Here is a 15,834-nt window from a genome sequence, read left to right as displayed (position 1 = left end):
TTTTGAAAACAAATAAACAATACAAACCAAACTTGCAGCATTATTTACAACAGACTCGTGAACATCAATTAACGCACGTTACTGCTCCCCAAATCCCCCCTCCCTCAAGAGCTTGTTTGCGTTTCTCGTTCTGTATCCGCTGCGTGTGGCTGGGTATCGCTTCCTTCCGAAGCTGCAGAATCCACTACTGTGCCAAACAGTCCTGTTATTAACATTCTCCAAGCCATCAGGTTACCCACTTCTTCTTCCCCGCACTTGCTACATGCCTTCCGCCACACCACCGTTTCAGCCTCCGCCCATTTTTGCAAGTCCCGCCACCATACCTCAACTTGTGGCTCTGCTTCCAGCCCATGGCAATCCTTCTTTTAGCAAGCACACATGCCGGGTCCCTCAGTTTCCCAAGATGTTTAGTATTCCGTGGTCTGGGAAACCCTCCCAACAGGCAGGCCCAGGCCGTATCTATATTGAGCATGACCCCTTTATCCGCTAGTTTCCGTGCCACTTCCCCCCAAAAGGCTTCAATCACTGGGCAAGACCAGAACATGTGTGTCATATCAGCATCATCTTCATCGCATTTTGGGCATGCTTGTCTTTCTGCGTTTACAAACTTAGATATTATCTTTTGGGTCATATAGGCTCTATGCATTATGTATAACTGTATCTGCTGCAATCTGGCGTTTCTGGACACCTTCTTGTGGTATCCTATAGCATGTTCCCACATTCCATCGGTCATCTGTGCCCCCACCTCCGCTTCCCAGTCCAGCCTCAAATGAGTCAAATCCTTCCTCACCCGGGTCATCATCATCTCGTACAGTCTAGAGATCTCGTGCCCTCCTTCTGATATGTCATATATTGTTTCCATTAGGACGTCTGGCTCCTCCGCCAGTACAGTCTCTGGCCAGGTTTTACGAATAGTCTGCACTAGCTTAAGATACGTGACATATTGGCCTCTATGCAAACCTGTCTCTTCTCCCAGTTCTTCAAAATCTTTGATAATCCCTTCTTGCCAGACATCTCCCAACGTGACCAGCCCAACCAATTCCCAATAGGTCCTAATTATCATTCTGAGTTGGTTGTCTCCCCCAGCTAAGGCGACTAGCGGCACCTGTGGGGAACACGGACACGGGTTCTCCATCAGTTGGCATACTCTGTGCCACATCTTCCACCCAAGCAACAGCATACCCGGGCGTTCTTTCATTTCGAGTCTAGGCACCCAGATAATCTCATTTAGGTAAAACGGGGTGCAGTCCTGCCCAAACAGCCTAGATTCAGGAGTTACTTCATCAGAGAGCCATTTGGTTACATATTGCAACTGACTAGCTACATAATAGGCCTCAAAATTCGGCAGCTTAATGCCCCCTCTATCATGGAAGTTCTGTAGCTTCCATAGCACCACTCTATTGCGAGTGCCATGCCATAGGAAGTCCCTGCACATGCTGTCCAGTTTGACAAAAAACTTTTTGGGTACAAGTATGGTATATTACTGAAGAAATGTAACAGCCTGGGCAGGACCACCATTTTGAGCATCGCCCCCCCCCCGTCCCATCATCGCCAGCGGCAGCTTCTCCCAAAACTTCATACTTGTTCGGATTTTTTTCACAGCCACCTCGGTGTTCTGCAAGTGTTCCCCCTCCACCCTATGATACACATCTATTCCGAGGTAGCGGAAGGAATCAGCCGCCCAAGGTACGGACAACACTGGCAACCATTCCTGAGGGGCTCCTATGTAGCTCCCCAATGGGAACATGCTCGATTTTTGGGGGTTTACCGCTATGCCGGACAGTTCTGCATACTTTTCCATAACCTCTAGAATATACTGAAGATTTTCTTCGGGATATTTCAAATATAGTAGTAAATCGTCAGCATACAAGGATATTAGGTGTTTCTCTCCCCCTACCTCAATACCGACCACATCATATTGTTGTCTGAGGTACACTGCCAGGGGCTCCAGGGCTAGAATGTATAACATCAGGGACCAGGGGCACCCTTGTCTGGTGCCTCTACTGAGTTGCCACCTCTCAGATATCACCGATCCTGTGCGTACTCTGGCCAGTGGTTCACTGTATAGTAATTTTGCCCACCTAACATAACCCGGCCCCATCCCGTATTCTTCCAGGGCCGCCAGCAACCATGGCCACCTCACTGAGTCAAAAGCTTTGACTGCATCTAGGGACACCACCGCCATTTCCCCCTCGCTCCTGTTTCCCTCTTCAATCACCCCGTGGAGTCGCCTGTGGTTGTGGGTTATATTTCTGTTGGGGACATACCCTGTCTGGTCCGGGTGTATCAGTTTGCTAATAACCCTCCGCAGCCTATTGGCCAGGACCGCCGTCAAGATCTTGCTATCCTGGTTCAAAATTGACAACGGCCTATAGGAGCCGCAGCTATGCCCTGGCTTGTTGGGCTTAGGGAGCGGCACAATTAATGCTTCTCTGAGCGATTCCGGTAGCCGACCCATCTGAAAAGACTCATTGAGCATCTCTAGCATAGGGGGGAGTACTTCCACTTTATATGTTTTGTAAAACTCGCCAGGGAATCCGTCCGCGCCCGGGGTCTTGCAGGGTGGGCAGCTGCTTCACCGCCTCCTCTAATTCCTCTAAGGTAATCGGTGCGTCCAGCTCCTCCCTTTCTTCATCACTAATCTTAGGTAACTCCATGTCTTTTAGAGTTTCTCTAATCTCCTCCCGATTGTCCTCTCCTCTGTCCTCATATAATGATCTATAATAGTCCAAGAATGCCTCGTTGACTCCCTCCTGGGTGTCAACCACCTCCCCGTCTTCTCTAGTTATTGTCCTAATCGGGGGCCTGGGGGTTTCACTATTATATAACCACGACAACAAGCGGCCAGTTTTATCCCCACCTGCATGTTGCCTCTCGACATACTTCTTGTAGTTAAGGTTGCAGAGCCTTTCCCAAAGCTCTGCGCACCTCTGCTGCAACTCGAGTACAAGCCCGCATCCCCTCCCGCCCTGTTGCTTTCGCGCTCCAGTTTCTCTTCCGCTTCCTCTAGTTCCGTTAGGACCCTACCCTGTAGGCCTTTTGACTTAGCAATCGCAGCACCCCGCAATACCACCTTAAAGGCTTCCCAGAGCGTGCACGCTGAATCTACGCTGCCTGTGTTTACCTCAAAGTACTGTGCGATTGCATCCCTGATATCTTCCCTGAAGACTGGGTCTCGGAGCGCCTCCGCCCGGAGGCGCCATGTCGGTATCCGCGCCCTGGGGCGGCAGTACTGCCAGCTCAGCACCAGAGGCGAGTGGTCCGACAGGACCCTCGCTCTATAGTCTATTTGGGTGGTCTCTATCACCACATCTGGCGTGGCAAAAAAGTAATCCAGCCTCGTGTGCAGGTGCTGCGGAGCGGAGTAGTGCGAGTACTGTGTTTCATTAGGGTGTTTCAGTCTCCAGACATCCGCCAGCCCAAAGTCATCTAGTAATGTCTGCAATACCCTGGCCGCTGGGGTGGGCCTATCAATCTTCCCATGAGATATGTCTGCCTTTGGGTTGAGCACGCAGTTGAAATCCCCTCCCCAGATAACCGCTCCTCCCAAACACGCGCCCAGATGAGTACACAGGGTTCTAAAATACGTCGCAGTGTTTTGGTTGGGGGCATACGTATTTATAATGCACACCTCTCTATTCTCTACCAAAGCCTTTAATATGACCAATTTCCCCTCCGTGTCCACCACCTCTTGTGTAAGTTGGAGCGGAATGTGCGGTGCCACCCAGACCAGCACTCCCCTAGCGTAGGCAGAATACGAAGAGCCTACTACAGTACCTCTCCACTTCTTCCCCACCAGTTCCAATTTTTGCTGGGTCAAATGTGTTTCCTGCAACAACGCAATATCAATCTTCTGTTTTTTTAAGTACATCATGACTTTGTTTCTCTTTAAGTAACTGTTCAGTCCCCTGACATTCCATGTTACGATCTTAAGGTCCCCCATGGCTCATGAGTGTCTTCTTGCCTTCCATATAGCGACTTCCCTTTGCCCACGTGATACAGATACAGCTCTCCATTTTTGCTTGTAGCTTCTCGTACCAGCTCAAACTCCCCATAACTATGTACATGGCAAATTCCCAACTTCCCTCCCCTCCCCCCACCCGTCCCTTCCCCAACATCACACACCCCAACTGCTGCCCAGCTCCGTTCTCGGAACTGAAGCACCCCCACATCTAGCCCTGCAAGCACCAAACAATGCACAGAGCTCAGTAGGGTGAAGTCGCCCTAATGGCCACGTAACTAAAGTTGTTGTGGGGTAAAGAGAACCGCTCTGTAAGGCTCCCGTTAATTCAATAATAACTACAGTGCTTGTAACATTTAGTGCAATAGTCTGACCTTCTCTACTGAAGCCTCCGCAAATCACTATATTCAAGTCCCACGTGCCGCGCCATATTGTGGCACCTTCTTCGTGCATTACTTATCTCTTCCGTGCTCTTTCTCCGACCGAACTTCTGACTCTTGGGGACATCCTTGCGCATCGAGCCAACCCATGGCATCCTCCGGGGTCTCAAAAAACAAAGTTTTGTGTTTATGAATGACTTTCAATTTTGCCGGATACAGTAACATATATTTGTGGCCCTCCTCTCTCAATCTCTGCTTTACCGTCCCAAAGTTCATGCGGCTACGCTGCACAGACAGGGTATAGTCCGGGTAAGCCGTAATGTTTGCCGCTCCTCGTGTAATCGTTCCTCCCTTACGAAAGTGTTCCAATATCCTCTCCCGATCGCGGTAATTAAGAATTTTGGCTACCACCGGCGGCGGCCTCCTTGTTAGAGCTCTATGTGCCCTTTCCACTGCTAATCCTTGGGATAGGGCTCCTCCGGGTATCTCTTGCAGTAGCATGGATTCAATGAATTCCGTGGGATCTTGGCCCTCCAATCCCTCCGGCAGGCCCACGATGCGGATGTTGTTTCGTCGGGCTCGTCCTTCCGCCTCCTCCGCTCTGCTCTCCAAGTTGCCCACTCTTTGTATCAGGGCATGCAATTCGGCCTTATGGGAGGCGCAATCCGCAGTATTCGGGCTAACTTCCTTCTCAAGGGACTCCATGCGCTCCACCAAGGCCCTGACATCCTGTCGGAGTAGATTAACGTCCTCCTGTACCTATCCGACCTTGAGGTCCAGTGCCGTTTTCAGTTCAGTGACGGCTAGTTCGAGTTTAGATTCCCAGGCCGCCCTTAGGTCCGCAATCGCAGCTAGGACTTCTTGGTTAGCGCCCGAAATCGTCATGCCGCTTGCGGGCGGCTTGTCCCTGCTCTTGGTATTGTCTTGCCCCGGGGACGTTTTAGCGAAGTCGTCTAAGGTGGGCTGTTTCGCCTTCGGCCTCACCGTTCTATTCGACATGACCCAGAGGACCTGTATTTCGCACAAATGACAAGTGTGCAATCAGTATGCCCCTTCCGTTCGGTCACCGTGCGGCCTGCTCCTTCCTTTGTTCTGGGCATTGGTCGGCCATTTTGTGTCTTTCGTCTCTGGCGCCCCTTATCTTTTCCGCACAGATCTCTGCCGTCGTTCTTCCTGCACCATCCAGGAGTTCACCATGCGTGGCCCAATCATTCACACACCGACATGTGTATTTTCAACGGTCGTCGGCCCATCATTACGCACTTTTTCGCCCGGATCATTACAGGATCTCGGGAGCTCCTCCAGATCGCGTCCTCCTACATGGCTCTCGTAGCCACGCCCCCGCCGCTGGCGTTCTTTAGTGCCGGCTCAGCGCAGCGTTCCTCGCGTTGCACCTTCACTGCTCTCCCGGCTCGAAGGTAACGCTGAGTTTTCCCCGTCCGTGTGTTCCTCCGTTGTTTCCCTGTGTTCTTTCCTTTCCTGGTTTCCCTGCTCTGTTGCTGGCCTTCCGATACTTCTTGTACCGGTCTTTTCACTCGGCTTCTCTCCCGTTCCACCCTTGCTTGGCTCCTCAGCCTGGCCGACTTCGTCCCTTCTTCCTCCTCTCTCCTCCTCTTAGGCGCCTTATTTCTTTTGCCTTGGAGCTATTCCACGCCTCTTACTTACATGTGAGCCCCTGCTGACTTCCTCTGTGTTGTGCTCCTACTTCTGCGTTCTCAGGCGAACCTTCATTCTACTGGAAGGCTACCCCTGTACCTACCATTGAATTCGTAGGTACTTCTCTGCTTGGGAGGATCTTATTCAGCCCTCATCGCCTCCACTGACCATCCTGCCAGAACTCCTACTGCAGGGTTTTTTCTGCCTTTTGGGCTTTTTCCCTGCTCAGGAGCCGGCTCCCGGGAGTCCCCGCAGTTCGGGTCTCCAATTACCCGACAGTATGGCATCCCAGAGAGCCCGCCCCTACTTATGCCAAAAGAAGGAAGCTAAGAAGACCGGAAAGAACTTACCCGAAGACATCCAGGAAGGAGGTCGGAGCTGCAGGACAACTCTACAGACTATTCAGTTGAGGAGGAAGGGAGGGAAGCCTTGATCAATCCTGATACTCCTGACAGAGTGCAACGCCAAAGGACCCCAATGGCTTCTCTCGAACAGTATCAAGAATTGGTGGCAGCCATTCAGGGGCTTACTGTAGAAGTGCAATCACTTCGATCCGAAAATCAGTCTCTGCGACAACAGGTAGCAGCTCGCGATGATGCCCGTGGAGACCTTCCTCCGCTACCCTTACCTTGCGGGAAATATGACGGAAATCCGAGGACATTGAAAGAATTTTTGGATGCTTGCCGGTTATATTTCACTTTCCGCCCTCGCACTTATGAGACCACCAAGGGCAAGGTGGGCTTCCTAGATTCTAATTTAACGGGGAACGCCTTGGCATGGGCTTCACCTCTAGTCCTGCACTCTGATCCAGCTACTACTGATTATGATCAGTTTGTACAACTCCTAAAGACTCGCTTTGACCGACCCGAGGTACAGTATGCCTCATATGAAGCAATCCTTGACATTAGACAGAGCCCCCATGATGTACAAACTTATGTTTCCTCCTTCATGCAGCTTGCTACAAACACCGGATGGCCAGATTCTGCTCAACAGACTGTTTCGTCGCGGCTTGCATGAAGATATAAAGGATGAGCTGGCACGCATTGCACGTCCTCAGACGTTTCAGGAACTGGTGTCTCTTGCACTTCAGATCGAATTTAGGCTGGTAGAAAGAAGACAAGAAAGAAGGTGTCCTCGTCCCTCTCCCTTACCTATCTCCCCGAACCCTTCTAGGGAACATTCGGCTTCATCTGCTGGGGAGGAACCTATGCAAATAGGTACCACAAGAGGACCTTTAACTGCCGAAGAAAAGAAAAGAAGAGAGCTGGGCCTCTGCATGTACTGTGGTTCTAGCAAACATCTACTCCGTAACTGCCCAGAGGTTCCTCCGTGCCGCCAGGGAAACGAATCTCCCCGAACCTAATCAGGGGTAGGTCCGGGGGAGTTGGTTAGAATCCCTGTACCAACACTTTGACTCATCTACCCAGAGAAGACAATCGTTTGATGGTATTTCAGGTTAAGCTGTGCCGGGATTCCTCTACTGTCTGGGAGGCTTTAGCAATGTTGGACTGTGGGGCAGCAGGGAATTTCATCGATGTATCCTGGGCCCAAGACAACGATGTGCCCATTGTTCCAAAGAATCTGCCCATTCCTGTGGAAGGGGTGGATGGCCAACCTTTGTCCTCAGGACCCATTACCCAAGAGACTCTGCCTCTTCAAGTCCAATTGTTTCAGCACCAGGAAGAAATGGTGTGTGACATCATTAAGGCAGCACATTTTCGGGTGGTACTCGGGATCCCTTGGCTGCGCAGACACAATCCGATGATCGATTGGTCAAACAATACCATACAGTTTCAGTCGTCCCTTTGTCTCAATGAATGTCTGAATAATGATCACCCCCTTGACTCCCTAAACATGAGAGATTCCCTGTTGACAGCATCACTCCATATGGTACCTGAACACTATCAAGATTATTTGGAAGTCTTCATGGACAAGCAGCCGCATACCCTTCCTCCTCACAGAAGAGAAGACTGCGCCATCGAGATCCAACCTAATGCATCTATCCCTTTTGAAAGGATGTTTCCTCTATCGTTACCCGAGCGTAAGGCTCTCAAGGATTACCTAGATTGTAATCTACAAAATGGACTCATCCAAGAATCCAAATCACCTGCTGGAGCATCGCTATTCTTCATACCGAAGAAGGGATCATCTGAACTCCGTCCTTGTATCGATTATCGAGGCTTAAATCGTCTTACTATTAAAGACCATTATCCTATGCCTCTAATCAAAGAGATACTAGAAGCCGTACAGGGTGCATCTATCTTCACGAAATTGGATCTCAGGGGTGCGTACGACCTGCTCTGTATAAGACAGGGGGACAAATGGAAGACGGCATTTAGGACCCCGCTAGCGCATTTCGAATACCGAGTTATGCCCTTTGGCTTGGTAAATGCACCCGCTATTTTCCAACGCTTTATGGATAAACTGTTTGCCGACCTCCTATTCTCTACAGTGGTGGTGTATTTGGACGACATCTTAATTTACTCTTCATCCCTTCCTGAACATAGAAGACATGTTCGACTGGTGCTGGAACGCCTGCGGGAAAACAAGCTTTTGGTAAAGCCTGAAAAGTGCGTTTTCAAGGCACCCTTGGTGTCCTATTTAGGTTTTATCCTTTCCCAAGAAGGTATTTGGATGGATCCCTGTAAAATACAAGCAGTCACCCACTGGTCTGCCCCTAGAAACGTCAAAGAAGTACAACGCTTCCTCGGACTAGCAAATTTCTATCGCCAATTTATTCCGGGGTTCTCCAAATGGTCCTTCCTATCACGTCGCTACTGAAGAAAGGTGTTACCTTCACTTGGACACAAGAAGCGGATTCTGCTTTCCACGCTTTAAAAAAGGCATTTACCTTGGCTCCCATTCTGGTACAGCATGATCAGACCTTACCATTCATAGTAGAGACGGATGCCTCAGGAGGAGCTATAGGTGCGGCCCTCTTGCAAAAAGGCAAAGATGGACTTGAACATCCTGTGGCGTACTATTCAAAAACCTTGTCCCCTAGTGAAAGGAATTATTCCGTCATCGAAAGGGAACTGTTGGCTATCAAACATGCCTGTGAAGAATGGCGTCATCTCCTTCAGGGAGCTATCCATAGGTTTACTGTACTCACCGAGCACAGTAATCTTCGCATTCTCCAACAGATGGAATGTCGCAATGCTAGACACGCCCGTTGGGCATATTTTCTCTCTCAGTTTGATTTTGAGGTTACATATCTACCCGGCAAACAGAACATCTTAGCCGATGCCCTGTCACGCAGTCATGGTTCGGACGATGAAGGGGACTTTTGCCACGAATTATTGTTAGCGGGCAAAGAGATCCGGACTGTGGCCAATACTTTTCTACGCGAAGTTCGGATTAAACAACACAGTACCGATGAGGACAGAGTTAGCAGCTGAATCGGAAGCGAGAGGGAAGATCTTCTTTAAGGGTCGAGCCTTTTACCTACCCGACAAGAGACACCAAAGACTGGCCCTTTCATGGTGCCATGATTCACCTATGTCCGGACATAAGGGCATACGAGCCACTAAAGATCTTTTGTCCAGATTGTTCTGGTGGCCAGGTTGGAACCAAGATGTACATTCTTATGTAGCTACCTGTGCCCTCTGTGCAGCCAATAAGTACCATCCTTCCAAACCCTTAGGCCTACTGCAGCAGGAACCTGCTCCCAAACAACCGTGGACCCACGTCTCTACAGACTTTATTGTGGAACTGCCTAACTCTGAAGGGGACACGGTCATCATGGTGACTGTGGATTCTCTAAGCAAATTGGCTCACTTCACGCCTTTGAGGGGATTACCTACGGCTCCCGAGATGGCCAAGATCTTCTTGAAAGAAATAGTGCAGCTTCATGGCCATCCTGAAACCGTGGTGTCCGATCGAGGCCCTCAATTCACTTCCCAGTTTTGGGGTTCTCTTTGCAAACATTTAGGGATTCAACGAGCCCTTTCGTCTGGGTTTCACCCACAAAGCAACGGGCAGACGGAAAGGCTCAATCACACGCTAGAGCAATATCTCCGATGTTTTTGTAGCAGAAAGCAAGATGACTGGAATGCCTTCCTCCCTATGGCTGAGTTCACTTATAATAACACCAGACATTCGGCTATCAATATGTCTCCTTTTTTTTGCACATTTGGTTACCATCCGAAACACTTACCGTTGGCAGAGATTCATCCGTCGAAATTGCCCGCTCTTGAACATCTCCTGAAGGAACTCAGACACCCATGTGTTAGCCAATGAGACCTTGAACGCTAGCCGACATGCCTATAAGACATGGGCCGAGAAAAAGAGGGAGGCAGCGCCCTCTTGGACTGAAGGTGATAAGGTGTGGTTAGCCACAAGATTCTTACCCCGCTGGACACACATAGGGAAATTCGCACCAAGATATATCGGACCCTTTCGGATCGATAAGAAGGTGAACCCTGTTGCATTTCGCCTCCAGTTACCTCCCTCTCTTAAACATGTACATCCTGTGTTCCATTCCTCTCTTTTGAACCTTACCTTCCGGATCCTTCTAAGAGAAGATCTAAAAGGCAGTCTGATGATGTTCCGTCTGAACCAGCTGAATATGAGGTATCACATCTGGTAGATTCCCGTTACCATCATGGAATTCTACAATATTTGGTTCATTGGAAGGGTTAACCCATCGAAGAACGTACATGGGAACCAGTAAGTCACATTCATGCCCATCGACTCATTAGGAAGTTTCACAGATTGAATCCCGGCAAACCAGGGGGCCCCCCATGTAGAAGGGGGGCATACTGTCATGACTTCTGTCGGGCAGCGCTTCTTTACCTGTGGAGACACCATTGACAAGTCCCACTACGTCTGACGGCCGTCTGGAAGCACTGTTCTAGTATTTTCCAAGATGGCCGCCGGCGTTCTTTAGTGCCGGCTCAGCGCGGCGTTCCTCGCGTTGCACCTTCACTGCTCTCCCGGGTCGAAGGTAACGCTGAGTTTTCCCCCTCCGTGTGTTCCTCCGTTGTTTCCCTGTGTTCTTTCCTTTCCTGGTTTCCCTACTCTGTTGCTGGCCTTCCGATACTTTTTGTACCGGTCTTTTCGCTCGGCTTCTCTCCCGTTCCACCCTTGCTTGGCTCCTCAGCCTGGCCGGCTTCGTCCCTTCTTCCTCCTCTCTCTTCCTCGCCTTAGTTCTTTTGCCTTGGAGCTATTCCACGCCTCTTACTTACATGTGAGCCCCTGCTGACTTCCTCTGTGTTGTGCTCCTACTTCTGCGTTCTCCAGCGAACCTTCATTCTACTGGAAGGCTACCCCTGTACCTACCACTGGATTTGTAGGTACTTCTCTGCTTGGGAGGATCTTATTCAGCCCTCATCGCCTCCACTGACCATCCTGCCAGAACTCCTACTGCAGGGTTTTTTCTGCCTTTTGGGCTTTTTCCCTGCTCAGGAGCCGGCTCCCGGGAGTCCCCGCAGTTCGGGTCTCCAATTACCCGACAGTGTGGCATCCCAGGGAGCTCGCCCCTACTTATGGCAAAAGAAGGAAGCTAAGAAGACCAGCAAAGAACTTACCCGAAGACATCCAGGAAGGAGGTCGGAGCTGCAGGACAACTCTACAGACTATTCAGGTGAGGAGGAAGGGAGGGAAGCCTTGATCAATCCCGATACTCCTGACACATACAGCTTGGTACATAGGTTGCATCAGTTTACAAAAGTATCACAAAAACATCTAATCTAGCAAATATGTATTATATGTACATACAGTAGGCAGTGGTAAATAAATACAGACATTCTATATATAGCAATAATACAATTATTCACATGTATGGTCCGGTTCTATAGGTTTATTTATCCTCATTCTCTAAAAGCCAAGTGATCAGATTTTTCCTGAATTTGGTGAAGGTTTGGTCCATTCTGAGTGTGGCGGGTAGTGAGTTCCACAGTTGAGTTGCTTTGACTGTGAAGCTGGTGCCCCCAATAGTGTATAGTTTAAAGCGCGGCAGTTGGAATTCACTAGTATCGTGGGTCTAGTAGATGATTTTCTAGCAAATCTTTCTATAAGATATCGTGGTGCTTTGTTAAGGCATTTACAGATAAGATAAGGAAGTTTTGTCCCCTGGCTATCTTGCTTCAGTGGTTGAAATAATCGTTATAACACTGTAGTTAATGCGATACAAGATTCGCATTATTAGTGATAGTGTTAGATTGTTTTCCATATAACATTGGTAAGCGTCATATACACTTAAAGGCAATTGTGCGCCTTGTTTGTCAGCCGACACGTGTTTCGACCCGTGGGTCTTTATCAAGGCTGATGAACATTCAAAAATCATGTGGTTCGTGACATTTGTGACATAAGTTATAAATGTGCATGAATAGTGGTGTTTAAGTGAAGTGAAATAATTGGTAGCACGTTATTCAAAATTACATAGCACATACATTTGATGTAATGAATTATTCATTCAATGTAGGAGGAAAGAGGAGAGAGAACAGAGTATGGTTAGCAAGGAACTGATAAGGGGTGGTAGTCATAACTTGGCATGGCGAGGGTTAGAGCCTCTTACCTATTGTCAAAGGTCTTGAGCCCCCTGTGGGGTCCTGGTCCTGTTGTGGGTGCTGTCTTGTTGACAGTCGTGGCTCCTGTTGGGCCCTGAAAAGCAATTGGATTGCTGTTCGGGTATAAGGATTCTTTGGCTGTATAGTATGGTTTCTTAATGCTCAGGTGAGGCGTTTGACAGCATAACCTGGCCACAATTTTGGGGTGTGAAAATGGCCAGGCTGGGGTGGGATAACCCAGGTTCTGGAGGTGCTGCCCCCTTGGAGGAGGCGGCCGTGGCGTCGAGGAGATGAGGCTCATGTTGTTCATGCATGGCATTATTTGCCAGGTGGAGGCCAGTGTGAGGTGATGGTTCCCTCCTGCCCAGAGGGCGTTGGACAACATGTCCTGGTCCCTTGTTTTTGGGGGGGCCCAGGACGTGTAGGATGCTGGTCCCCATGGTGGAGTCAAGCGTGCGGTGCCTGGGGGTGATGTGGTCCGACTGCGTTGTGCGCGGCAAGGCTAGCCAGGTAACAGTCGTGTAGCTACGTGTGGCTATCCGGCCGTATTGTGGATTCATACATAGGTGAGCAGGCAGGGGATGCCTGTTTGGAGTGGAATGGTGTTGCCCTGCTTCCCTGATGAGGGTCCTTTGCGGAAATGAGAATGCACGGTGGCTGGGATGGCCGACCTGCGTTCCCTTATAGGGAGTGATAAGTAAATGATGGTCAGCCTATCCGTCCGTGGCGGAGTGGTGAATGAGTCCTTATAGGACAGTGAAGGATAGCGCGGGGGTGGGGAGTTCCAGGGCTTACCTTGTCTGCGTCTCTAATCTGAGGTACATCCGGCTCCTGATTATTGCCTTAATGACGGCCCTTTTAAGTCGTTCACGCAAGAATTGCCGAGTCACGTAGTGTGAGATGTGCGCATCCGTAGGGGGAACAGTGTACCTGTGTATGCAAGTGCGCATGACAGGGGAAGGTGGCGAAGGATGGCACATGCGCAGTGCGCTGCATGTTCCCTTTGGAGGAATGTGTAGAGGCGCGTGTGCAAGGGGATTAGTGTCCCTCTTGGCCTGAATTGCCTGGGATTGGAGGGAGGGGCGATGTGGCTCTGGGAAGGGGGTCCGCGAGCTGGGAGTGGGTGAGCCCTGAGGGGGTTGCCTGTGGGTTGAAGGTCCTGTGGAATGAGACATTGCACACAGTTGAAAAGGATTTGTGTGAAGGTGGTGTGAATGTCGATGTCAGGCCCCTGTGAGCCTATGCTGGAGTGATACTCTGGTTGAGGGATGTAGTCTGGCATGGATCTGGTGTGAGCATAGTTATGCTTAGGATAGTGCCTGGTTGGTATTGGGTTGCCTGTTGATTGTAAGTCCTGTGGACATGAGACAATGCACATAGAGGAGAATAGATTGGGTGAATGGTGGTGTAAAGGGGGGTTGTCGGGCCCCTGTAGGCCTATGCTAGAGTGAACCTCTGGCTTAGGGATGTAGTCTGGCATGGATATGGTGTGAGCAATGTTGTGCCTAGGGTAGTGCATGGTTGCGTATGGGATGCCGGGTGGCAGTGAAACATGTCTGTCTGGGCTGAGTGGAGGTTTCTGCCCTTGTTAGTCCTAAGGACAGTCTCCAGAAATAAATGGAGCCATAACTGTCAGTGGCAGTAAGGGGATGGTCGAGGTCATCGAGGAAAGAAGAGGTTCCCTGTCCATGTAGGTCTTAAAATTGGATGTAGGCCATTATGGCCATGGTTGACCTGGAGTTTGCCGTGGGTATAGGTTTGGTCCAGAGGAATTAGAGCTACTTGGTTGGACAAACGAGGGGATGGGTTACAGAAAGACATTGAAATCATGATCCTTGTTTAGGCCATTCTTAACACATCTAAAATGGCAGATCAATCGTGCTTCCTCTTGTCTGAGTCTTTTGATTCTGTCTCCTCCTCTGGTTTCCAGCTGTACGGTTCTTAGTGCAATGCATCTTATCTGGCTCTTGCCATCCATCTGGTGATTCCTCTGCCAATGGTTGGCCAGTGGTAGTTTTGGATCCTGCGAATGAATGCTGTTCATGTGTTCCCTTATCCGGGTGCGTACTTCCCGGATGGTGCTTCCTATATAGATCTTATTACACACACAGATTAATGCATAAATTACAAATTTGCTTCTACAATTAAGGTGCTCCATGATTTTGAATATCGCTTACCAATGTTATATGGAAAACAATCTAACACTATCACTAATAAAGCGACTCTTGTATCGCATTAACTACAGTGTTATAATGATTATTTCAACCACTGAAGCAAGATAGCCAGGGGACAAAACTTCCTCATCTACTCAACAAATTGGCGTACTGGCTAAACCCCAAGAGCCCCTGTGATCGTGCAATGCCAGAACAACTCATCAGTCTCGGACAACAGAGGAGCCTAGCATAGGCTGTTTCCAGACCTAGAGCCAACCCAGATTCATTCAAACAACATTAGGGAAACGGCCAATACTCCAGCTCTTGGGATTACCCCATTAAAAGAAACACGAATTAGAAGACATGGCAGAATACATGATGTCAAGAAACGAGGATATCAGGGCACTCTTTGCCCCACAAGGATCTACAGACAATAGCCCTCATTACAAGTCAGGCGTTAAGGGTTTAACGGCGGCGTTAACCCTTAATGCCTGATTAAGAGGTCCCGGGTTTTAACGCCTGCTTTTTGCAGGCGTTAAAACCCATGACGCAAAGTGACCTTGGTGCTAAGTACAGTGCCGCAATTTGCGGCACCGTACTTAGCGCCTTTCCCCATTCCCATTATGCCCTATGGGGCAAAAATGGGAATGGGGAAGGGCAAATGGTGAATGGGGAATTACTGCCCCACTCACCTTGGAATGGGGCGGTAATTCCGCCATCCACCATGCCGGAGTCCGGCATGGACCATGGTGCTAATAGCACCATGGTCCAGCGCCGGACTTGTAATAAGGGCCAATGCCTTTAGAGACTCCAACCCACAAGAAGACTTTAAACAGAAGTTCATGAGATTAGAAAAACTATCAAGAAAAGAAATAAACACATTTTGGGAAAAGACGACAATGCAAGAATATGCGGAGCAAAAGAAAACACAGAGGCCTCAGAATACTCATCTTCCCAGATTTCGATGATCCACTTGACTCCGACCTAGCGGACAAATGGGAACAGAACCTCGTCCAAGGTTCAACAACGATGATACTGCTACTGATTGAACACGCTAAAAGAAAACATGCAAGAACTGTCATTCTCCTAGAGGAATTAAAGAAGGAAATTGAAGACTATGATGCACCGAAATCAACCATAGAGAAAACTTACAAAACAATGTACCAAATACTGAA

Source organism: Ambystoma mexicanum, chromosome 5q (genome assembly GCF_040938575.1).
Source record: "Ambystoma mexicanum isolate Mex_15411 chromosome 5q, UKY_AmexF1_1, whole genome shotgun sequence".
NCBI lineage: Eukaryota > Metazoa > Chordata > Amphibia > Caudata > Ambystomatidae > Ambystoma > Ambystoma mexicanum.
Note: the sequence above shows the minus strand (reverse complement) of the source record.